This window comes from Cupressus sempervirens, chromosome 2 (genome assembly GCF_028749045.1).
Source record: "Cupressus sempervirens isolate cs-2001-9-10 chromosome 2, ASM2874904v1, whole genome shotgun sequence".
Lineage (NCBI taxonomy): Eukaryota > Viridiplantae > Streptophyta > Pinopsida > Cupressales > Cupressaceae > Cupressus > Cupressus sempervirens.
In genome coordinates, this window is record NC_143119.1 from 662,521,591 (window position 1) to 662,549,157 (window position 27,567).

Here is a 27,567-nt window from a genome sequence, read left to right on the forward strand (position 1 = left end):
GTTGAAAATTATGATTCTTTATAGAATCTTGCCTTTTCTTTGGTTATTTTCCTTGTTCCAAAGATTTCTTTTTCCTCTTCCTTGGAGGGGGTTTGGTGATTGAATCTTTATTCCCGCTTGGTTTCTCTTTGAAAGATGATATTTTATCTAATAGCACTCCTCCATGGTGGGGGTCTTTTTGATAAGATCTCTTTCTTTGAGGATCCTTTTTTCATAATTGACATATCCTTTTCACAAATTTCTATGCTCTTCCATGTAGGGGTCAATACCCTTCGTTAAGACCATAGTGTACATTGTTGTTAACATGATATCTCTTTATGTTGTGAAGTAGGTATCCTCTTCCTCTTCCTTATCATGTCTAGTAAACAACCATGATAAGGAGGGGGGCATATAAAGGGTCTCCCTTATACTATAGTTTTTTCTTTATATGCTAAATCTTGGAAGGTAATGCACATAAGTTGCTAAATCCTGAAGAGATAAATATTTTCCATTTTTAATATATATGCTAAATCTTGGAAGGTAACACACATAAGTTTTTAAATCCTGAAGGGATACACATTGCTAAATCATCTAAGGGTTACACACATAAGTCACTAAATCTTGAAGAGATACACACCTTTTCAAATTTTTAATATGCTAAATCTTTTGAAGGTAATGCACATAAGTTTCTAAATTGTGAGAAGACACGCATTTTCATATTCATAGTGATACAAGAAGGTAGATCTATGGATATTCAAAAACCTGTCAGAAGACACATTTATAATTACAAGAAAAATTTATGGGTAAACTACCAGCTTTGGCCACCTATTTAGCTCTCCCTCTCTTTTGGTGATTTATGGTATGGTGGACATCTTACTGGGTGAGGTAATCAATTTTTCCTTTCTTTATTTTTTTCTTTCATGCTAGTAGGACTGGATCATGAAGCTATGTTATTTATAGTTTTACTCTTGTCTTTCTTATGTAATCACTTATGTTTTTATGATAGCTTTCCAAATATGATATTAGTGTGACAAATATTTCTTAGCAAGGTTTCCTATGCTAGTTGATTTGGGTTTTTTTGTACTAACCTCTTTTATGTTGTTGTTTTGGTTTTGTTTTTGCACTTTTGTGCATGTATGTCAAGTTAAAATTCTTATTCTTGGGGCTTATGTGCTTAGTTAAGTGTTATTTTATCTTGTTATGAATCCACTTGGATCTCTTCTTTCTTCTCTTCCTTTACCAAGAGTTTGCATCGAGTCCATACTCGTGCTAAAATGGGGGCTTAATGTATCATCTTAAAATGGAAGCACTTCCATGTTAAGATCAGTTATCCCTCAAAGTAAGTGGTATGGGGTCATGTCAAGCACCTTGAATGGGTCTTTGTATGGATCTAGTAGTTTTTATTCTATTCTACTTCTCTCTTTCTATTTCTAGCCTATTTCTAATAAACTGCTCTATGAAACTAAAGATTTTGGCCTCTAGGTCAAGGTTGACCTCAACCCTGACCTAGGTCAAGGATGACCTCAACCTTGACCTAAGGTAGGGTTGACCTCATCCCTAACCCTAGGTCCCATTTTCAATTTCTAAGATTTTCAAGATCTTAGGCTTTAGAACATTTCTTTTCTCACTTCTAGGTCGGTTATTTCAGGTTTCAAAATGGTAGACTCTTAAATTATATTTAATCTAGGTCCATTCCTAGGGGTTAAGGTTAAGTCATATTTAATTCTCCTATGTTTTCCTTCTCTAGGAGTTAATGCCCTAGATTACTATATAAGGAAGCCTTTTTCCCTCATTTAGACATCCACACATATCTACAATCTATTTATGATAAGTGTATTCACGATCTATGAACAAATGCCTACTATTTATAAGGAGATATTATCAAGAATTCTATCAAGAATCAAAGCTTTCATTTTAAGATCAAGGATTGAAGAATTAAAGCCTTTTAAGGGATTTGGCTCAAGCATTCAAGATTCATCATTCAAATCCTAGATCTATCCATCACGGTGGTGTGATCTTCCTTCAAGATCCTTTGTTCATCTTCAAGATCTATTCATTATTCTATCAAGATTCTAAGTATACAATCATGAAGGTTTTTATTTACATTTTTTAATTTTATGTTCAATATTTTGTATCAATATACTTTCTTACATTTCAAATACAATTGCATATCTATTGAATATCATAGCTTCATTGTTACATTTACTTCTACTACTTGATAGCATTCTCTATTTTAATTCAATTGTTATGGTTGATTCTAAACTAGGGTTTTACCAAGGAAAACCCCTCATCCAAACAAAAAAACCATTTTTCTTGTAGATACAAGTGTGAAACAATGAGTTGGAGAGTAGATCTAGATACCCTTTTCATGAAACTTGTGAGATCCGTGAATAGAAATATCATCAGAGTAGTGTAGGTCAAGGTCAACTTTTTGGGGTACAATTGTGCCCCAAGTAAGATTGTGCCCACCAATAGGGTCAAGTTTGACGTCCCTTCAAAAAGACAAAATATTTTTGGGTTTTCTCCATCTAAAAATTTCTAGTCTAGAATAGGTTGCAAAGATCGTCAAAACTACACATAGAAATTAGAAAACAACTTTTCCCTACTTGAAGGTGAGTATTTGTATTTTATCTAGTTTAGGATTTAGGCACATACTCCCCCAGAATAGAGAGATCATATAAATTCTTTTCTCCCTAGTTTCCAACACTTGATCTATTTTTGCATTGAACATTCTCTTCTGCTTAATCAATTTGTATCATCACATTGAAAATTAGGGTTAAGAAGAGGTTTACATGTATGCATATGTATATGTATATGTATATACATGCATACATACATACATATATATAATCAAAGATTTTTCCTTTATGTTTACACCTTATGTTCTATCTAATTGAAGCTATAAAATACTAACACTCCCTCTTAGCTAGAGAGGATAAACACAATAATAAATATTACTTCAGCATAATGTTACAAATATTTTTTTAAAGGATATCTTAGAAGATTTGCACTGTTTGATTTCACATTTGATATCATGAGTATTGGTCTTCCATAATATCAACACATTATATTCACAAAGTAGCCAAATAAGGTTTGATATCACATCTAATGTAATGAGTATTGGTCTCCTAGAGTATCGACATTCAATATTCACCAAGTAATCAAAAGGTTTTGATATCACATCTGATATCATGAGTATTGGTCTCTTATAATATCAACATTTGATATTCACCAAGTACTCAAAATGTTTTGATAACATATGATATCATGAACTATTGGTGTCCCAAAATATCAACATGTGATATTTACCAATTATTCTTTGAGTACTGGCCTTCTAGAATGTTGAGATGCAAGATATTCATGAGGTACTATGAGTAATGGCCTTTTAGAACAAGAATTCACATAACATTCACCATTTACTCAAAACAAAAGGTTTATAAGGTATGTGTGCATGCACTCTCATAATGCTTGTTGTTAATTGTAAGTATTGTTGTATATTAATGTAAAACAATTAGTCATTTACTAGGTAGAGTTAGATGGTCATCACTATGACCGAGCTAATCTGTAAAGGTCGAGTCATATAAAGACTTGTATATAAAAATGCATATGTCAAGCTCTATAAGAGCCAAGAAAGTCTTTGGTTCCTAAGTATTTTTTAGTATAAGTCAAGTCTAATGTTTACTGAGTAGTTCGAGCATATTGATGTTGAGTTACACAAAAGGTATCAAGCATAGTAAAGACTAGGCACCAACAACGTATATAGTGAATGTCAAGTATTAGAGATAGTTAGTGTCAAGTAATGAAAAATTGACATTTAAGTTAAGAATGATACAAACTTTAAGGTAAATAGTTTCAAGAAGACATTGCCATGATATTTAATACTTATGGAAGTTGTTACAATGATTATTACATATTTTATGACATGGATCATAGGTCTCTATGTGCTAGTATCAACCAATCAGATGAAGAGGTGAAATAAGAAAGCATCTAGAAAAAATCTTTAAATATAATAGATCTAAAAATATTTGATATATGGAGTAGAAGCAAGCTATTCATGCAATCATAGAGATCAAGTGTGAAAATACAAACTTTGTGAAAAGATAGAAGAGTTAAGTTAGTTATTATAGAATAGAGGAAGCGACCTTGACAAAGCAGTGAAGGAAAATAAATCTATATCATATCAGGGATCAGGTTGAAGAGAGGAGATCGAAAACTAGCTTATGAGAGCATATTGAGGATTAGATACTAAATGATTTTTAATAGATTGGGTCAGGGATAATCTCTTAATAAAGTGGTCTTAATAGATCTTTGTAAATCTCTTAACTGAGTCCTAACTTTGTTGTAAGTATAAAATCCTCTTTCAAGGTAAGACCTAATAGTCTTAACAACCTTTAACAAGGTAGACCTCTCATGAGCTAGATCATCAAAAGTGGCCAAACATTGTAACCCTAACAAATTAACTTTATTACTGTAGTAGTGAAGATTTGTGGGTGTCATCCCCACCCTAGTTTTACCTTCACATTGAAGTTTTTCTAGATAGCCAAATCTTTATGTTATGTTCTTACATTTCATTCACATGATTGATAGATTAGATCTACATGTTACTACAATTTGAAATTACAAGTTATTTAATGCATGCATTGGATATGAGATGGTAAATATGGTGAATGCATTAAAGTATTGTAAAAAATTTAAGTGCTACAGATCCTGATTCACCACAACCCCTCTTAGTATCTTAGTTTCCCAATTAAGAGTTATCCAAAAAGAAGAAGTTTCAAACCCTATCAAAGAAACAAGGAAACTTTAGCATCTATAGGAAAGTGTTATGGAGTAGAGATAAGTAGCATTCAATTGGAGAGAAATGATGCTTTTTATCCACCTAAATTTTGTGCTATTCCTGAGATTGCAATGAAAGGTGACTTAATTGATGCATTATCCTCGATACTACCTATGGTAATCATGATAAATTATGTGCAAGTTTTCTATATGTGTAATATTGGAGAAGTTAAAAACAATTGGAAATATATCCAATAAATCAAATAAGGTAAGCTATGGTTGTCATTTCTAGCAACATATTTTTTTTTCAGATTAGCCCTATTTATTTGTAAAGGAAAATTATCTAAGTATCAAATAGTGTTACAACAAGAGGATAATTTTGATGATAAAAAAATATTCCCTTGGAATATTCTCTTGCATATATAACCAAATATGCATGACATCATAATGATGACGTATACCAATGTGCATGTACATACAGTCAACTAAGTTTGAGTTATGAAGGAATTAGTGATGCAGTAATGAAATAGCGTAGAACAGAGCATATTATAGGACCGAAAAATGGGCTAATGTCTAACATGGTATGAGAAATTCAAAAACTCAATAAACATATGCTAACACCCTCTAGTCAATCATGAAAGCCAAATAAACAAAAAGGAAGCAACTAAAGGTTAGAAACCCCCTCTTTAATTTGTAGCTCCCATATCCTTCTTTCTTCTCTATATGATGTAGCTATGAATTTCCTATAATGCACACAATGAGGAAGAAAAAGCCTAAGATAGTGATGATTCTATGAGAATACTTGAAGATGTGTTTTAAGTGTGAGAGTAGGAGTGAAAATATAAGAAAACTAGGGACCAGAAATGAGAGAAAGAATGCTCATTTTATAATCAACATGGAGGATGAGAGCATTGGAATTGTCACCTTGGATATGTGACATGCCAAGAGATTCCTTGGAGAATCCATGACGCATATGACACAAGATGCCAAAAGTAGGATTGTATGATGTTTAGAAGTAAAACTTAGCTAAATATGGAAGAGAATCTATTACGCATCATATGACACCTCAAACCCACTTAAAGAGAAAAATCTATGACAATGGAAGCCAAATATGGATGTGCTAAGAGAATAAGAATATTGGATTATGACATATCTTATCCAAGTGTCAATGGAGAATCCACGATGTGTCTTGCCTATGTGTCATGATGATGTCAATATTATGTAGAATATCGGAATTAAAAATCTATTATTCCACGCAAATAGAAATTAGTAAAAATGGAACTAATGGTGTAAAATATGACTTATGAAATTGAGAATTTCCATGGTTTGTGGATGATAAACCAATTAATTAATAAAATATCAATTAATTGAGAAGGTTAGTTAAGAAGAATAATTAGTGAAATGACATAGGATTAAATTATGGGTTATTTAATCCTATAGAGAAAATTAGTAGATGATTGGCTAGTTTGATTTGATAAGTGCAACAGTATCCTTTGATGAAATGTGATGATAATGGAGATTGAATAGGATGATGACGAATAGACCAAAGCCATGGTCAAATTTATTGATTGATTGAGATTGATAACATGCCAAGGACACATGACATGAATTAAAGATACATAACATTTAACTGACATTGTAAAATGCTACAAGATCAAGATTGGTTGACAAAGTTGATCATAATAACATCGATAGACACTATCAATGTTATTAAATTGGTGATAAGGCCATGATCCAACACTAAGAGACTTGACAATGTCAAAGATTAGGTGATGTGAATGACAGTTTTTATGTAGCATTGAGAGCCATGATAGTTCTAAGGTTAGATTGATAAGATTTGATAGATTGATAGGTTTCCAAGGCACTGAAAGCTACAAGAATGCCTACGATTGGACAAATGATGATAGATTTGGGATTTTTGATGTCCAAGCTGATTAGGACTGATTTTGGGTGATTTTGAGTTGATTTGAAATGGTTTTGAGTTGATTTGAAATTGATGCAAAAGAGTATACAAATGATGATAGACACTATTGAGATATGATCAAGTTGGCCAAAATATAAAAATTAGTGGATTGAGAAAATGGGATGAATTAGTATGAAGAAGTGATGAAACCATAGATGTGAACCATTTTTGAGTGTCTACATTTTGCCCCTCTTTGATACAATGTGATTTAGAGTGTTGTGTTAAAGAATGGTATTGAAAAGGCCATAAAAGCATGCCCTAGTAATGGTGGTATATATTTATACCCCCTTAATAAATTGACCAACATAGGCATATGATAGGTCAATTTCATTAACAATGAGAAAACAAATCCATAGCAACTGACGAATCAAAAATCAAAGCTAACACGTGAAAGTTATGGGCTCTAGAGTGCAAAAGGGCATTGCAACCAACATAGAAATGGCCTCTTGCACATCCATATAAGTAGAAACACACTATAAAAGGGCTTGGAGAGGGTTTTGAAAGTAATTTCACTTTTACTTTTGGAAGAAAAGAGCTTTGGAGCAAGGAGAATGGACCAGCTACCCAGGGAGCAAGACCGTGGTGAATGAGTGCATACCTTCTTATGATGGGTAGACACAAGACCTCTGGTGAGTACATCAAGGTAATCTTTGGGATTTTTATGCTTTTTTATGCTTTTCCATGCTTTTTCCTACTCTTTAGGCACCTAGCAGTCCGTCAGGGTCAAACAGGGTCAAATGGGGGTCCTAGGGGCTAACTTAGGGCATCTAAAAACCCCAACTATGCCCAAAACACAGCCAAATATGTAGTGGGAAAACTTGGCATGCCCAAGTGTGCACTAAGCACACTTGGTATGACCAAGTGCACCCTTGGCATAGTTGGGAGCACCAACTATGCCCTAGGATGCTCTGGGGGTCTAAAAAGGGTCTGAATGGTCTTGAATCAACCCAAAACTTAGGGTGGACAAGCATAACCCTAGGGGGATGTTAGAAACATGTTAATATGTAGTCAAAGGTGGTCAAAGTTGTCAAAATTTGGTCAAAAATATGGTAGATGTAGGTCAAACTTGAGTAAATGCTAATAGAGGACATTGTAAAGGGCTCAAAAGGGTGCAAATAGACTCAGAATGACCTAAAATTTGGACCACATGATCAAAACCCTAGGAAGAGTTGAAAACATAGGTGAACTAAGGCTAAGATGGTCAGAAAAAAGTCAAACTTAGCTTAGATGGAGGAAAAAGGATGATAGATGGATAGCGATAGGGTCAAAATGATGCAAATGAGCTCGAAATGACTCTAAACTTGGTAAACATGTTCAAAACCCTAGAAAGAGTTCAAAAAATAAGTCAAGTTAGTCAAATATGCTTATAAAAAGTCAAACTTAGTCAAACTAAGTCATCCTTGGGTCAAAAGTAGGGTAAACTTAATACAAAACCATAGGAGTTTGACATAAGCTATATGATTATGCAGGAGCTGCCCCTATTATGGATGATGGGACATAGGCCACAAAGTATTGTGTTATGTCACCAGATGATAGTTAGTGAGTGGGGGGTCTTGGCTGGTCTAGGGTTATATTATATTACTTTTATGCCAAAGGTGATGGGTAATGGAGTTCTATTGACAACATTAACTAAGAGATGGCACTGAGAGATGAGTTCGTTCCATCTACTAATGGGAGAGGCTACAGTGGCCCTCGAGGATGTATGGAACATCTTGAGGATAACAATTCATGGGGAGTTAGCAGTTTATGACCCAACAATTAGACAAGTAGCCTTACATAAATTGTTTGGATGTGGAGATGTAGAGCTAGGTATCTACAATTATGAGATTGGATGGGACCTATTAGTGGCACACCATGAGTAGTTGATAGTGGCGATCTATTGGGTGATCAATGGACTATTGATAATGGATAGGAAAGGACATGGATTTCCCATCAAATGGGGCTGGGTGTTAGAGAGGATGGTGATGGAGGGGACTATGTTTGCCTGGGGCCCATGCACGTTAGGGATACTATATTACTATCTACATCAAGTTGCATACAAAGGTGGTTTGACATTTAGTAATGGGGTACATTGCTAAAAATTTGGGCTTACAAGCACATTGGAGTATTTTGACCACTTGTTGAGAGGGAGTTAGTAGAGGACATGCCATATTCATACAGTTATAAAAGTGTACTAGCAAGGGGACCACTAGGATATGCGAGATACTTCTAACATCAGCTAGACACTATGAAATAGTTCATTTGGAGACCTTATAGGGATTTTCATGGATGGGATGATGATGATATTCACCTACCATACTATAGGTAGGAGCACTATTTCATAGGGCACACAGTGATTGGGACCAAAAATGAGAGAAAGAATCGTCATTTTATAATCAACATGGAGGATGAGAGCATTAGAATTGTCACCTTGGATATGCATAATGGCAAGAGATTCCTTAGAGAATCCATGATGCATATGACACAATATGCCAAATGTAGGATTGTATGATGCTTGGAATTCAAACTTGGCTAAAGATGGATGAGAATCTATGACACATCATATGACACCTCAAACCCACATAAAGCAAAGAATCTATGACAATGGAAGCCAAATATGGATGTGCATAACAGAATAAGAATATTGGATTATGGCATATCTTATCCAAGTGTCAATGGAGAATCCATGAGGTGTCATTCCCATGTGTCATGATGATGTCAATATTATGTAGAATATTTGAATTAAAAATCCATTATTCTACACAAATAGAAATGAGTGAAAATGGAATTAATGGTGGAAAAATGACTCACAAAATTGAGAATTTCCATGGTTTGTGGATGATGAACCAATCAATTAATAAAATATCAATTAATTGAGAAGGTTAGTTAAGAAGAATAATTAGTGAAATGACATAAGATTAAATTATGGGCTATTTAATCCTATAGAGAAAATTAGTAGATGATTGGCCAGTTTGATTTGATAAGTGCCTCAGTATCCTTTGATGAAATGTGATGATAATGGAGATTGACTAGGATGATGATGAATAGACCAAAGCCATGGTCAAATTGATCAATTTATTGAAATTAATAACATGCCAAGTACACATGACATGAATTAAAGATATGTAACATTTAATTAACATTGTAAAGTGCTACAATCGAGATTGGTTGACAAGGTTGATCATAATAACATCAATGAACACTATCAATGTTATTAAATTGTTGATAAGGCCATGGTCTAACACTAAGAGACTTCACAATTCAAAGATTGGGTGATGTGAATGGAAATTTTGACCTAGAACTAAGAGCCATGATAGTACTAAGGTCAGATTGATAAGATTTTATAGATTGATAGGTTTCCAATGCACTAAAAGCCACAACAATGCCTAGGATTGAAAAAATGATGATAGATTTGGGATGTTTGACACATTTTGGGCTGATTAGGACTGATTCTAAGTGATTTTAGGTTGATTTTGGGAGATTTATAGTTGATTTGAAATTGATACAAAAGAGTATATGAATGATGACAAAAATTGTTGAGATATGATCAAGTTGGCCAAAAGATTGGAATTAGTGGATTGAGAAAATGGGATGAATTAGTATGAAGAAGTGATGAAACCATAGATGTGAGCCAAATCCAATGATGTTGTGTGCACTGACTAAGGAAAAATTTAATAGTATGTTTGGTATAAGAAAATAACTTCATTTGCGAAGTTAAGAAGAAGTGTAGCAATATGATGATAATGATGTATGATTAGTGATTGTGAATTTGATATGATCTTGTGAAATGAGAGTAACAAGTGAATGCAACATCAAGATATATGATGTTAAGCATTGTTATGCTAGATATGATGTAGATTAAGTTGTTCATAGTCACTCTTGTATCAAGAATTGTCAATCAAAAGATTTGTGAAGTACATCAAGTATCTCAGAATTGTATGTATACTTATTTCCTAAAGATCTCATTGAATAGTTGCATGTTAGGGAAGTGGGCTCTTCTTGCACACATTTTTATATGATCCACCAACTCCTAACATATTTGAGGCTTCTAACAAGGCCTAGTCTCCTAATAGAGACTTTAGACACCATACATGCTTCATAAACTCCTAACAAGATCAATATCCTTAACTGAATTCTTTATAGAGTGAATCATCTGGTGGGTTTCATCCCCACTAGGGTTTTCCCTTGGCTAGGGTTTCCCTAGTTAACAAAATATGATGTTATGACCTCTCTTTGTGTATGTTTGTTTATACTATTCAAAATTATTAGTTTACTTTATTATGCATGTGAAAAAGTAATTAATAATATTCAATTGTGGGTAAAATGATTGAAAATACTGATTTACCCCCCCCCCCCCCCTCAGTAATATCTATTTCAAACAATTAGTATCAGAGCCTAGCTATTCAAAAAAGGATTAACACCTTGAATAAGATCCCTATGGATATGGAACAATTAAAGAATAATCTTGAAGAAGCACTTGAAGATATTGATCTTCTTACTGATGAAAGAGATGGTCTTAAATATAGATACAAGGATGCACAAGCCTACATTGGTGAATTAAAGGACAAAATAATTGACCTAAAATAGAAAGGATCTAATAATCAGACCAATGATGATGACATTAAAGATCTGAAGAAAGAAAATGAGATCCTAAAACATGAGTTAAAGATAGTTGAACTTAAGCTAACTCTTAAGAAAAATGGAGGAAAGATTAACATTTGAATTGGAATCTATTAAGTCAAAGTATGTAGAATTAGAAAAATACAACACCATTGTGAAAGGTGAGTTGGTACAAACCAAGCAGCAACTTGAAATTTTTTATACCACCATTATGAAAGGTGATTTGGTACAAACATATTGAAGAACAAATATGTGCACAAAGACCTAGTTATGATAAGACTGGACTTGGATTCTTTCTTGGACAATTAGCCAAGAAATATATTGAGAGAAAAGAACCTGATTCTCTTAAAAGCAATAAGGATCTAAGCAAGATAGATGATATGCCCAAGGACAAAGAGAATGCCACTCATTCTAAGAAAAATAAAAAATTTGATCAAAATATGGAAAATAAAAGAAAGGAATCTTTTGCCTGGTGTGATGAACCTGAAGACACTAAAGCCAATTACTAAGGTAAGTCTTTCAAACCTATTTCAAAATTTTATTGTCATAATTGTCATGGATATGCTCATTATGCAGTAGATTGTAAGAAACATAAATTAGATAGTGATAATGAAAATAGTAGGATGCATAGGAACACTAACCATTCAATAAATAGAAAAATATCTCACAATAATGAAAGTGGAGAAAGAAGATAGATTGTTTGCTACAGATGCAACAATCTTGGACACATTGCAAGGAATTATAGAACATGCGATGACAAGATGAATGAATAGAAAAGAGATGTACGTATATGTCAGCTATGTAATAACTTTGGACACACAACAAGGTTTTGTAGAATGGACAGAAAAGGCCTAAATAAGAATCAAAACTACAAAAGAAACAATAGAAGAAATGATGACATTTTGAAGAGAGAAATGAAGGAGTAGACAAATGAATTAAAGGAATCATTTGTAAAAACAAAGGAACCAAAAGGCTCTCATACAACTATAGAAGATGTACTTGACAAGACAATGAAGTCATTTATTGTTTGTGACTCTTCTTACCATAATTAACCATTCTTGGTGAAACTGAGTATTAGTTGTTGATAATTGATGCTATAGGAAGAATCAAAGGCTACGTAGTTGAGGGTATGTTGTAGACATTGAGAGAAGTGTAAGTGAATTATGCATTTCCTGATAAGGTTAGGACAAGGATATATAAGAAGATTAAACTCTCTATTGCATAGAGATAGTATAAATAACTAGTGGCAGACATGCATTTAATGTGAACTACAAATTGTAAAAGATTTAAAGGACACAAACTAACTTGCATACATCATTTGCTTGTGCGAAGTTTGTATTCAAGATTGTGGCAAGATTTGGAGATTTAAGAAGCCTGTAATCACATGAAGTCACCAAAAACCCTAGTAGACAAAATTAAGGTATTTTTTGAATTATTGAACATAATATTTTAAGAATGGAAAAATAGGAAGTCTTTACTATAAATAATACGCCTAGGTACAATTTCAAGAAACACCTATTTGTTTCTTTACTCGATGACCCCATTGGAGCATTTTTTCAAGTTTTTGAAAATGTTCTTCATGTTGAGGATATCAGAGGATATATTAACCATAAAATTGAAAGCATAGGTGACTTAGAGATTCATAAGGAATTGGAGAAGGTGTGCAATAATGATCTGTCATTGAAACTTGAACATAAATATCTAGAATGTCTTAACCTAGTTAAGTATACGTTATACATAGATTTTGATAACAACAAATGGACAAGGATAATTCTAAGTAGAGTAGATGATAATTTTCTATGGTTAGGAGATTATATTGTGTGTATTGACAATGACCTAATTCACAAGGTCATAGGTCTGAGCAATGAAGGTAGTAACCTAGTAAACATTAAGAATGTATGCAAACTTGTTGAGGAAAATCTCAACACATATTTCAATGGGAGAAACATGAAAGTCAACTCAATTCAAGATGATGGAGTAAGACTTATTTGTAAGATTTTGGGATATAAGTATAATCAAGGATCTAGGATGGATTCAATACTTGCAAGATTTCTTCATGCAACTTACTTGGAAGTAAGAGGTGAAGAGGTTAACATGTGTGATATTATCAAAACACAATTTTTGACAACATATCCAGAATCAAGAAATCAAGTAGTGCCGTTTTCAGATTTGAATCCCTATTGACACATATATTTTTCTATGCTACTAAGAAGTTTCCCAATATCTCAAACTGGAATGAAAATGAGTGCACAATGTAGCTAATAACTTGAGCATATAGGTCAAAACCTAAAGTAGTCAGAGATAGTGATATTGATAGAATAATGAAATCCTTTTAATTTGAAATGAAGCAAAGGTATAGGATACCTCCTATACTAGTAGAGAAGTATAAGGATGAATTTTGGTTTATGGTTGAGATAGATTTCACATGTATGGAGGTAGTAGTTCCTTAGGTAAAATTCATTGAACCCATGGGATATGAGATGAGTGAGGAATTGATTAAAGGGTATGCACAAATAATCCTTCATTCTAAAATTGATTCTAAATGTCCTAGATGGGGGACATATTCTAATAAAATGAGATAAGTTAAAACTAGTCAAGTAATGACGGATTCCAAGAAAAAAGTGAAGAAAGTAATTGATTTTATCTTGAAAGAATCTAGAATGACTAGGAAAGAATTTGATGAGGTAAAGGCAATAGCTATGGAAATAAAGGCTAGTGTCCAATCTAAGCTTCTCTTCCCTACACCCATTGTAGTAGCAAGACCTACCAAAGAGGTCACAGTTGCCCAAACAAGTGAACAGAAACCTTCTATGCCTTACGGAGTAGTTGAACAATAGCAACCTCTTAGGAAACCGGTAAAGATAGAAGAAGCACCTGCTACAAGAAACTCTACAAGGACCATAACCACTCCTAAAAAAAGAGTGAAGCGGACTACTAGTGGCCCAAGTAAAAGAATAAGAACCTTGTAGATTAGCTCATCTAATTTTGAGGAAAAAACTGGTAACAAACCAATTGAAGTAGCTGATCAAGAAGCAAAGACATTAGCAAGATGAAAAGCATGGAAGCCAAAGGTAGAGAATCTAAACATGCAAATCATTAATGAAAATAATTTTATATAGTTGAATAAATACTATGATTTGTATAATAATATGGATAGGAGACAGCTATAAAATTTTGTAGTTAGGAACAATATTCTAAAGATAAGAGATTTGATAGCCTAAAAGGATAGATACTTGAAAATTTGTAAAATAGATTGCTAGATAGGAAGAGCAAAGTTGTATAGGAAGAAAAAAAGAGAATGAATATGGTGAGAAAGTTATGTTCTATAAATAATGAGTTAGATATAACAAAAAATTTGAAAGGTGTAGCACCATTGCGAAGACATAAGAAGAGATCCATTCTCATCATGGGAGGAAATTATGAGGAGTTAATAACGAAACTCAAGATGCTATAGTTTCATACATGTCTACTATGCCTAAGGTAAGTGTGTACACAAAGGAGGCAAGTCAGATGCCTAGAGATAGTGCATAGATAGAAGAGGCAAGCCAGATACCCAAAGAAAGTACACAGCTAGAGGAGACAAGCCAAACACCTAAGGAGTGTGCACAGACAAAGGAAGCTAGTCCTACAACAAGTGGTCCTCTTTACAGTTCTAAACCAGTAGCTACACCAAGTCCTTCACTACATATCACTATTGGAAATGAATCTCTACAAATAGATAACACCAAGGTGACAGTTGAAAAAATAGAGGATCCTTTCAAGGATTTTTTTACTAGCATTGTTGGCCATATTGTAGATTATTGTAGCTCTAATGAAGAAAAGGATTAGGAGCATACGAAAGAAGATGTACTAAAGATTGAGACTTCAAATGTACCCATAACATTAGTAGTAGTAACAACATCTACTCAAGTAGTAGAGGTAACAACAACAACAATAATAGCAATTTCCACACTTCCTACCCAAGCAAAAATAGAAACAATCCAATCTGATGAAGAAGATGAAGCAAAGAATCTTATATATTCTTTAAGTAAAATTCTTGAGAAGAAGAAATCAGTGAAGACAATTAAGAAGACTTTGAATTTGGTTTTGAATATAATAGAGAAAGTAGTAATCCCTATTGACATTGCTGCAGATATTCAATAGCATGCACCAATTTTTTGTAAAGCTTTTAATGAAATGTTTGCAACACTCACAAATGTGGCTACAATTCAAGCTCAAACAACGTACGATGGTAAAATTCTCAACAACATGTGCACTAATATGAGAAATGACATAGAAACTTTGAATATATGTATTAAGGCATTGGGGCAGTGTATAGAGGAAGGAAAACATGCTTATGCTAAGTGGAACTTATCATACATTCATCTGCAAGAATTTGCTGATCAGATCAAGGAAAAAGTGACTAAGCTTTAGATGGTCACTGACAACTTTATGAAGTTGAAGTAGAAGATTGACACAATCGAGCACAAAATGAAAATAATTCATGATAGTATGAGGGAAATCCAAGAAAAAATAGAGAAAACTCTAAAGAGATTCACTCTTTTAAGAGAACACTTATTCCCTCAGATAATATTGCTAGAAAATCAATTGGAAGAATGCCTGTCAACAAAATATTTATACGAAAAGTTTGTGGCTATAGACATGAACACAATGGAATTGATAGCATATGCCTTATGTACACTTATTAGTGTATCTAATGCACTGAAGGATAGTTGGAAGAAACACTTTGTGTAGTTGAACACAAATTTCAGTGATTGCTTCTCCAAGTTTTGATGTAGTTACCAGATTTTTGACAGTCTCTTTTTGATACATTTGTCATTGATGTCAAAGGGGGAGATATATGGAAAATTTTATTATAACTAATTATAATTGTAAGATGGAGCAATAAGTTGTAATAGAAATCTATAAGGGATGTAACCTCTTTCATAACATAAATACAATGATTTTTAACTATGTTATGGTTATTTATTTTTTATTGATATGACAACATGTTTGGGACTAATCAAATTTTTCCAAAAATGTTGCCATCAATGCCAAAGGGGGAGATTATTGGAAATATGTCCAATTAATCAAATAAGGTAAGTTATGGTTGTCATTTATGGCAACATTTGCAAGTTTTATAGATTAGCCCTATTCATTTGCAAAAGAAAATTGTCTAAGTATCAAACAGTGTTACATCAACATAATAGTTTTGATGATAAAAAAATATTCCCTTGGAATATTCTCTTTCATAGTTAACCAGAGATGCATGATGTCATAATGATGATGTATATCAGTGTGCATGTTTGTACAGTCAATCGAGTTTGAGTTATGAAGGAATTAGTAATGCAGTGATGACATAATGCAGAATAGAGCATATTAGTAGAATGTGTTTAACAACTTGGTTTATTGTTTTAATTATTATTTCTTTATGAGCCAACTCCAATGATGTTGTGTGAGCTGACTAAGGAAGAATTTAATAGTATGTTTGGTATAAGAAAAGAACTTCATTTGAAAAGTTAAGAAGAAGTGTATCAATATGATGATAATGATGTATTATTAGTAATTGCAAAGTTGATATGATCCTGTGAAATGAGAGTAACAAGTGAATATGACATCATGATATATGATGCTAAGAAATGTTATGCTAGATATGATGTATATTAAGTTGTGCATAGTCACTCTTGTATGAAGAATTGTTAATCGAAAGATTTGTGGAGTACATCAAGTATATCAGAATTGTATGTATACTTATTTCCTAAAGATCTCATTGAATAGTTGCATGTTAGGGCAGTGGCCTCTTCTTGCACACATTGGTATATGACCCACCAACTCCTAATAGGTTTGAAGCAACTCCTAACAAGGTTGAGGCTTCTAACAAGATCTAGTCTCCTAACAAGGACTCAACACACTATATATGCTTCATAGACTCCTAACAAGGTCAATATCCATAACTTGATTCTTTATATAGTGAATCATCTAGTGGGTTTCATCCCCACTAGGGTTTTCCCTTGGCCAAGGTTTCCCTAGTTCATAACATATGGTGTTATGATGTCTCTTTATGTATGGTTGTTTATATTGTTCATCATTATTGGTTTACTTTCTTATGCATGTGGAAAAGTAATTAATAATATTCAGTTGTGGGTAAAAAGATTGAAACTATTGATTCACCCCCCCTCTCAGTATTATCTATTTCTAACAGAAACTATGAGATTCAATATGCATATGAGAAATTGTGTGATGAAGGAGATCTGAAAGACAAATTCAAATTTGTTGAGAAGAAATGGTTAACTCATTCCTTAGACTTTCCAAAAACTTTCAAGATCTAATGGATCAAGATAGTGCTGAGAAGGATTCATGACATGAAGTTATGGTTAAACAATGGACCAATTGAGATTGTCATGCCTCAAATTATAGGGTAAAAACACAACTACAATTTTTTTTTGAAAGATAACTTAGGAATTCTCATAAGGAACTATACATTGTCAATTTGATTATCAATGATTAACAGTTTTGGATATGTGACAGTTATGTTTATAGGATTCCACAAGTTTTTCAATTCCCTATTCAAAGTTATCCTTACTAGCTTAATTGGAGGTTCATTTTTGAATTAGCACTAGACGTTAGGGTAGTATTTTTTTGATACAACATCATAATTAAATGAAAGGAAAATCAGCTCCTTTAAGCTCTCGATATTAGCATATATTAGGTTTTACTAGTTGTCATGCCATTGCATTCAATTGGGTATGGACATGAATTCTACATCTCGATTAGGGTTGTGGTAAATGGTATACTTAATGTAGTTGTAAATTTATATATGTTAGACACTATGATTATGGGTCATGATTGGAATATGGAGCATATTGAACATTAGTTAACTAACACACATAAAATATATACTCTTACAATTTAATTATAAGATAATCACCACTAAAAAGTCTATAGGCTAGGCCATCCTCCTTTTATCCTTAATAATATATCTCATTAAAATAATAATTTCAATTTTGTTTCTATAGGAATAATTTTCCAACTTCTAACCTCATTTGAAGTAACATATAATAGACTGACATCATCTCCTAACCCTTAGATACCAATTATTTCTTACTATTAATTAATGGAGTTCACACAATACTCACCACTACAATTTTTTTTTATAAAAAAATAGTTCTCCTATACAATTCATCAGCATAATTTTAGGTCCCTAATTGCATACTAGATTTATAGATGATGGCTTAAAGGATGGATTAATTACAACATAACTATGTACATTACTTATTGCATGTAATAGATTGTATTTCTTTAAATGCACCAATCAATAATAGAGAGTTAATTTTAATGAGAAGTTTAAATATATGATTATCACAATTTCTAATCATGTAACCCATTATCATAATACAAAACTATTAATTACACTTGAATCTTACCACTTACATAGGAACATAATATTGAAATCTAACTAATTTACCTACCTAATGATTTCACTTATTTTATTTCTCATACTAACAATCACCTATGTGTTAACTCCTAACTATATACTAGCATGTCACTCCTACTAACTTGATAATTGAAATGCATTAAGCAAATAAAAAATGGTTTATTTTAACTACTTTTATTTTCACTAACCCCTAACTAGTTATATCAATATTACTCATTCTCTTATTATCAATACCATTCTAAATTCTTTATCTCCTAACTCCACTATAGAAATTATTTCATAACTAAACTATTGAAGTTGATCAATAACTATAGCTAACTTCCTACTAAACACTTATACTAATGTAATACTAACTAACTTTTACTAATATGAAATTTTCTACAATACTACACCTTAAAACTTTTTCCTAAGTTTTACTACCCTTGTCGAAATTAAATACCTCTTTTCTACACATCCCCAAACCTCAACTTGAAAACATTCACTTTAATCCTATTCCCAATACCAAGTGAATTCTCTACCCAACATAGACCTATTGTTGTTTTAAAATGCTGAAGGGTTTTCAATTATCCCACTGACAAACTGACATATCTAGTGGTAGCTAACTCTCATTTTCATCATGTTTTCTCTAACAATTGGCCAACTATATGGCATGACCCTTCTTCTACTTCAGGGTTTGCAAGACCTAGGCGGGTAGACCTTAGATTCAATTGATATCGTACCAATGCAAAACATATCCCTAAATCTATTTATTGCAGATGAAACCCTTATTTCTCCTAATGACTCATGAAATGACATAGATCTACAATAGCTAAATGCAAAGCTATGAATCTCATAAGCTAAGTGAGGGTTAAACTATTCTAGCTCTTCAACATAAAATTGTAAAGATGATTTGAATTTGATTTGATTTTATGTGGGTGGGGAAAGTGGATGAAAATCATGTATAGAAAAAAACTTAATGACCCTATAGCTGATCAATTCCTGATCCATTGGGAAAATTCATGAATCTCCCTCATGTATTTTGGATATTTGATACTTATTTATATATTTAGATATATGATCTATCCATTCACCTTGTAAATAGACATCAATGTTCAATCTGAATCTCATTCTTACCTAATATCCCCCTCAATAAAACTACAACCCTATTAAATCTCTGAAGCATTTACATAATTCCTTGAATTACAAGAAACAATGAAGCAACATACAACCTTAAGGGACTGCACTTATGATCTAGTCTCTTTGTTCAAAGACCATAAAACATCATAGCTCAACTGAGAAAGGAGACAAGATTTATACTAAAACTAAACACCTGTTGCTCACTGTATTAATTTCCTTGAAATAACACATTAAAATAAATGAAAAGACTCACAAATCACCTAATAAACTAGACTGTACAACAACATATGCTATCATACAAGAGAGAAAATGGCGAGAATGAGAAATTGATGGGCTGGAAAGGGGGTATCATAGCCAAAGCAAAGCTTCATGGTCTCAAACCAACACATCATAGGTCTTTTATTTACAATACATCAATTCTAGGGCCAATCCTACTAACTATCTTCATACCAGAGAAACTTTCCAAATTTTCCAACTCCTCCAAATGAAAGAAAGAAATAATGATATAGGATGAATGAATTCCTAGATCTGATCTATACCTAACATGTGTCCACTTGGAATTCAATCCCTGGAGTTGCAAAACCTCTCTCTACCTTCTCCCATTAACTGCTAATCATATCCTTTATGTTTTTCCTCTTCAAATGCAAAATATCTCAGCAAAAGACAAAATTCTGTTGACTGAATCTGGATATAAGCCAATTTATCAAACTTCTAGCAAAAACACCACAAATATTAAAATAATCAGATAGAAAGGTCATTGAATGTGTTTTAGGTGTTTTCCATTGAATTCTACAACTAATGACTTGAAACACCTGACTAAATATGCAAACCAATCTTTGAGAGAAAACCCCCTATAGCATGAACTAGTGGCATTCTATGCAAAAACTAACTCCAAAAATGGATAGCTCATCTTTTTTCAATTCCAACGATATATTGGAGCTTATGTTTTGAGTACCAGAAACCCCCAAAATCATAGTTATAAAATCACTCCTCTACTAGAAAACTTAAGGTTTGCAACTCTGATTTTAAATTTTTCAAAAATTTAAAATGAAAAAAATCTAAAGTTTGACTTTAGAAAAATATGTCTTTGCAATTTTAGAAAACTTGTATGTGCGCCTTTTGGAAAAAACAATTTTAAAATGACCATTTAAAACTATTTTGTTTTTTCCTTTATGCCTTCAAATTTGAGGTCAACCCCTTGTTGACCAAGCCTTTTCTGCCATGGCCAACCACTATTCATCAGATGCCACATCATCATCCCTATGACTCAATGCCACGTGGCATGATCCTACATACCCGCATTACTTATCTTCTAGGCATCTTTCTTTTGCAAAAATGTGCAGTTTGTTGGATTTTCCACATGGCAGCATCCTGTGTGTCACGTTAGAACTATTCATTTGGACCACCTTATCAACAATCAGGACCCACCTGCCACATGCCAAAATCTTGCAATCTTGCTTTGTTTAACTGACAAGCATTTTGGAAATGCGGGCTTGCACCCACCATAGATTCTAGCCATGTGTTTGCATCTAAAGCATTCTGAATTTTGGTGCCGTGTCATTATTCCTACATTAATATTAAAAATTATCTTGATGTCATCATCTAGTCTAGCTACAGGTGGGGCACCTATATAAGAACCTTTTCTTCTAAAAGTCATTGTCTAATAGACATTTAGCCTGTTGTGATGAATAGTGTTTAAACTATATGAAATTCAACACATCCCCAATGTGGGATTAAAACCTTCCACTCTTCCTTTGGTGTGAACTAAGGCTATGATAGTGCCTCCTCTAAAGGATTGGCCACTATTGTTGTTGTTGTTGTAGCTATTAGCCCTAGCACTCTATTGCTCTTCTCTAGAAATTTTTTTCTTTGCTTCCATTGTTCTTCCATCAACGGTGTGTTTGTCCTGCAGAACCCTGTCGAGAATGGAAAGGTCAGCAAAAATGACAAACCCAAACCCTCTAGCATGTCCAGTCATGTGGTCTTTCATTATTACAGTCTAGACAACCTCACCATGGTTGGAAAAGTGCTTTGCCAACCTCTCTTTTCTCATCTTCAATGCATGGACCATTTGCCAAACCATTTATTTTGCTCCCTTCTCATCGCTACAAGACTGGTAGTTTCATGGTCTACCCTATATGTTGGGCAATTCTTTCATTGCACCCTCCTATTTGGTGATGCCTTGCAAGATGCCATGGCTTCTCTACCTCAAATCTGCAAGCTTTCTCATACTTTAGTGCTGGTCTCTCCATACGCTGGATTATTCCTTTTAAAATTGTGTGAATGGTGCTAAACTAGCGTGGGGTCTTCTTATTACTGGATGTGATTTCATTGCCTAGATACTTATGTGGACCCCTGTATGGAGTTTTATATGCTAACAACTCCCTTTTTATTTTGCACGGGCTCTACATTTTATGGTGGCTTTTTCAATCGTTAGGCATAGAGTTCTCTGTTCTTTGAGTTGCAAGTTTATCCATAATCTTTTGGAGCTGGGTCTTCACATGTTTGAGCATGTTGCTTGCCGACCATCCTCCTTTTCTAATGCGAGTTCTTCCTTTTGTTTAGCATGAATCCCCTTTTTATTAGCATGTTCCTTTATTTGGCATGGACTACTTCATTCAAAATGGATTTTAAACTTGCTTGGACTTCACGCTGGTGGCTCGATTTGGCATGATCATGTGGGTGCTTTGGACCTGCGTGTTCTTTATTCTCCCCTGCATCTTTCATGCCTTTTGAAAGGTCACCTGCCATTTTTAAACTACTCACAGCTTCATTGCTTAACTTGTGGGCTCCTAGTCACTTCCCCTATTCATGGCTGCTCTCCACTTCAAACGTGGGAGCTCGACGTTGAATGTACATCTCCTGCAACCCTCTCTTCCACAACATTTAGTCCAAGAAATCCATAGTGTCTTCCATAATTCAGCTCAAGCTCTTAATCAACAATTAACTCGTGCCCATGTAATGTGACTGACAAAGACTTTATATGAATATCTCAAAAAAAGGGGATGGGAACAAAAGACACTGATACATGTCATATCAAATATAGTCATGGAAAATATTTCACCAGCTGTCTTATACATGCCGGTGATGGTTTTTCCATTCTGCTCCACTGACACAGATGATGCTGCCCTACCTTGGGATGCCTCCTTGCCTACGAACATGTCTTTGATTGGCATAGATGGCTTCTTTTTCTTTTTTCTTTGCTACTTGCGCTGACTTCCCTACGTTCCTCTATTATGCTCTTATCTGACACTCCTCAACTTGAAATGAAAAGCTTTTCCCATTGATTTAACTCGGCCATGGTAGGGAAGTCTTGCTACAATTGCTAGTAAAATAGATGCGCATTTGATTGGATTCTTATTCAACTGTTCATTTATGATCAAATGCACAACACGATAGACATTACCTTGAATCCACTCAATGTTTGTGTAGTAGGACTTCTAGTTATCTCTCTGCCATTGTGATGAAATTATCAGTTGTTCATCTGCAAAGTCAAGACCTGTAACCTGTGGGATATGTAGAAGTTGAGGTTTTCAAATATGCATACTCATCTTTAAGTCCATATCCATTTGCAACTGGGACAACAACATTGTCAAGAACCCAATCCTATATGAAGCCAGTAGAACTATTTGAATTCCTATTTAAATCCAAAATAGGAGCATTGGAACCCTTGTTTTTTCCCTTGCAGTTTCTTCTTCATGCCACGCATTGTCTATCTTGCTCTCAACTTCCTTCAATTGACATTGCAAATTAGATACTCTATGTTCTAATTCCTCTAAACTTTCTAATAGATTGGTTGTATTTGAACATGATTTGTATAGAGTAAGAAGATTAATTGAAAATTCCTGCAAGGCCTCCACTCCACATACCTCTTCATGATAAAGAATTTGATTGATGATTATATTATGTGTATCAATCTCAAACTTTGTGAGTTCTTGTACTAGTCTCTCTATCTCATAAAGGGAAAGGAACTCTAGAGTGCAAATGCAACAAATGTTGTTAAATCTAGATCCTAAAACTGCTTGCTGACTTGCTCTATCACATCTTTCATGCCTTTGAACTTTCCCATTTAAAGAATCTTAAAATCTCATGATACTCGGGACATGGATGTTTTGTATTGCTTCTTTGATTACATGCACTTTCCTCTTATCTAATTTTAAATAATTTTTCAATTTTAAAACATCCTCTATTTGCCTCGAAACCTATCAATTTTGGATGAATTAGTCAAGCCCCAAAGTGGGTCCGGCTAAAGAAATTTGTTTCCAAAAAAATGAACTAGCAGAACTGATCCACTAACCATCTCATGCTGATTTAGAATTAAATTTAATCACTGATTGATTGTTAAAAACTCATTTGACATCTTTCTTCCAAACTATCAACTTTGCGCTAAGAGGTCCTTTGACTAGCCTTAAAAATTGACTCAAACCTCTAACTGGGCTCTAAAATCTGGCACACTACATCTTTGTTTCGTATACTTTCACCCTATCAGATCTCATCTTATGATGAATTCTCAGTCAAAAGATATTCGTTGTCAAAGTTGCCTTCTCAGAATTACCTGCAAGTAAACAAGTCAAAAAACAACAAATTGGGTTCAGATGTGGCTTTGAAAACTGGGGCATTGGTTCACTATCATGAGGAGAGTATGGATCTACAATTTGGGCTCATGACGAATAATAGGACACAAATGGCGGACGGTCAAAGTGAGTTACTTGGATTTGCTAACTGGAAAGAATGACAAGAAATCAATTTTTGCAAATGGAATTGACCTAGAAAAGCATGCAAATGGATTTGTCATGACTTAAAAAATGACACATTTGTAGAATTTTCAGAGGACAACACAAGGGTACAATCCATTTAATCTTACCAATCATGGATCTCAAGTTATGACATCACGAACAAGGGTTCCAATCAATCTACACTTTATGATATCAGTAAAAAGATAAAAATTTATGTTTGGAATCGCGTTTGGAAACTGATCAAACAGATTCTTCATAAGCTAAAACTTGAACCATAACAAGTCTCTAACGTCAAGAATGCAACACAAAAAGAAATTTCACATTTTGACCAATTGGGTCAAAGTTATAGCATGTCAAACAGGGCCTCCCAGAATTATGTGCAAAGTGCAAAAGCATGAAAACAATAACTGACCAACTTTGAGGGATTCAAAACCTAGTCAAAAAAACTTGAAATGACTCAAAATATAAAACATAGGTTCTTAGGTATGGATACTAGACACTCCCAAAGCAGTCAGTCCTAAAACATTTTTGGGTGCAAGATATTTAATGACAAACATGCCCTCCTATTGCTGTCTGACACAGGTGAAAATTGCAGATTTGACACTTGCTCAAAATGAGACTTCACGAAATGCTTCAGAATGGAAATTTAACTTCATGGAACACTTAGACAGGCTGAATGGAAGGTGCTAGAAGCATTGAACACCTTAGGGGTCTCAAAGGTACAATCAGGTACAATCTCATTCAAAAGCATTTATAGGGCTCAATTTTCTCAACAGTGCTCAAAATTTGAGGTACAATTTTGAGTACCAACAAGACCCACGTGACAACAAAATGCATTCCCTTCTTTAATGGGTGTGATGTGACATGGGTCCCTTTGACTATTTCCATTCCTATGTGCCTCGGGTTGCGAGGACCACAAACTTTATAGGCTTACACAAGGATGGTGGCTTACACTACACATAATGACAATGCCGCCTAGGTTTCATGTGGGAAAGGTGTATCTATGCCTAGGTAAGCACCCAAGAATAAACAATTTAATATGCTTCTTTGGGGATGACACTTTGAGACTTGGGATTGGTTGAAAAGGGGGGAAAGATAAAGTATTATTGTTATTGTTTTTTTAGAAAACACAAGTCTTGCTTCCTCTTTTCACATGTGTGGTCAGTCTTTGTATAGGTCGATGAACCATTATGGGGTATTATATTATATTATTAATTTTATTTTATTTTTTTAATTCTCTAAGTCACAGGTTATTTATGTGCTAGCCCTATACTTTCAACTAGATGGTGTTATCCTAATATATCTTATGACCATTATTATTTTATTGTCTTATCTGGGTGAAGAGATGCTAAGGAATATTCTATTTGAATATAATATTAGTCTATAATAGGCAGGGATTTAAGTTATCATTCTCATACAAATTCCAAAGAAATAAAATGCACCTACAACATACTTTCTGATATAGATTTTAGACTGTGTATTAGATTGGAGTTAATTTCTTCTCTTACTACTATGAAATTTAGAGAGTTTCTTAGGTGATAGGTTAATGTTATTCTAGTCTAGTGACGTATTAGTATTAGATGACTCAATTTAATACTCTAATATACAAGATCAAATTTAAGTATTTTCTAAGGGATAAATAGAATCATATATTGAATTTCTTCTCATTGAACCATAATAAATCATTTTTCAAGCATACATATGAACAAGTGCAACGTTGAAACCTTTTATTCTCACTACATCAATCACAAAATATGAAACTTTACAATAATCTCACTCATCCTACCTTAAACAAATATTACATTGACTATCTCACACATGAAATGTTCACAAGGTTTGACTATGGATTGAATACATGAAACTACTTATGTGCAAGAACAATTGCAAAATGAATTCCAAAATGATGTATACTCCTTCACATGAACTATTTTTTTTCCTTCCATAAAACTATGAAAATGGTACAAAATTTCTCTTATGAATATAACTAAATGCACAACATCAAACCTCATTTTACACATTCATAATGGTATACAATAAGGGATAAGTTCCTCTCATACTACAGAGATACTAAAAGTGAGAATTTTACTACCATAACACATTACAAAATGACATGAAAAGAAATGATTCCTTCACAACACTTGATTCTCCAACAATTTCAAGGAAGAAACCCTAATTTCTTCATAGGGTGTAGTCTCACAAACCTACAAAACAACACAAAACCAAGAACCATGGAGGCTCACCTCCCATCCCAGTGTTGGAAATACTCAAAACTAGATAAGTTACTAAGAGGGGAGGGGTGAATTAGTAACTTGAAATTTTTTCTTTAAATTCACCACAAATCCATCTATACTACTACATACATTAGTACTAAAAGATAAAACATTCATCACACAAAAGAACACAATGTTTTTGTGACCCAAAAACCTTCCAAATAGAAAGTAAAACTAGGGTGGGGATGGTACCCACAAAACTTCACTACTGCAGCATAAAGTTAGTCTATTAAGACTTACATTGATCACTTCTGGTGATCTGCCCTATTAGGAGCACAAAGGACTGCTAGGTCCACCATGTTAGAGGATTTACAAACATAAAATGAAGTATGCACTTAGTTAAGAGATTTATAAAAACACTATTAAGTCTACCTTGTTAAAGGATTTAGAAACTAATTCACCCATTAGGATGAAGCAGTGGATCTACTTACAATTGATTGCTAATAAGATCCTTTATGCACTGATCACCTTATGTGATAGATATGACTTTTCTACTGTTGCATTCCTTAAACTACTATTGATAATCCCTCCCATGCACTTCTCAAAAAAGATACTTCATAGTAATTCAATACAATGATATCTTATAATGCATCTTACATATATACCTTTCCAATTTACAAAACTACAAGGTCGACCAAAATACAAATGAACAACACATTACAAAGTTGGACCAATAGTAAATAAATCAGGTTCACTGAACTGACTAGGTGATCT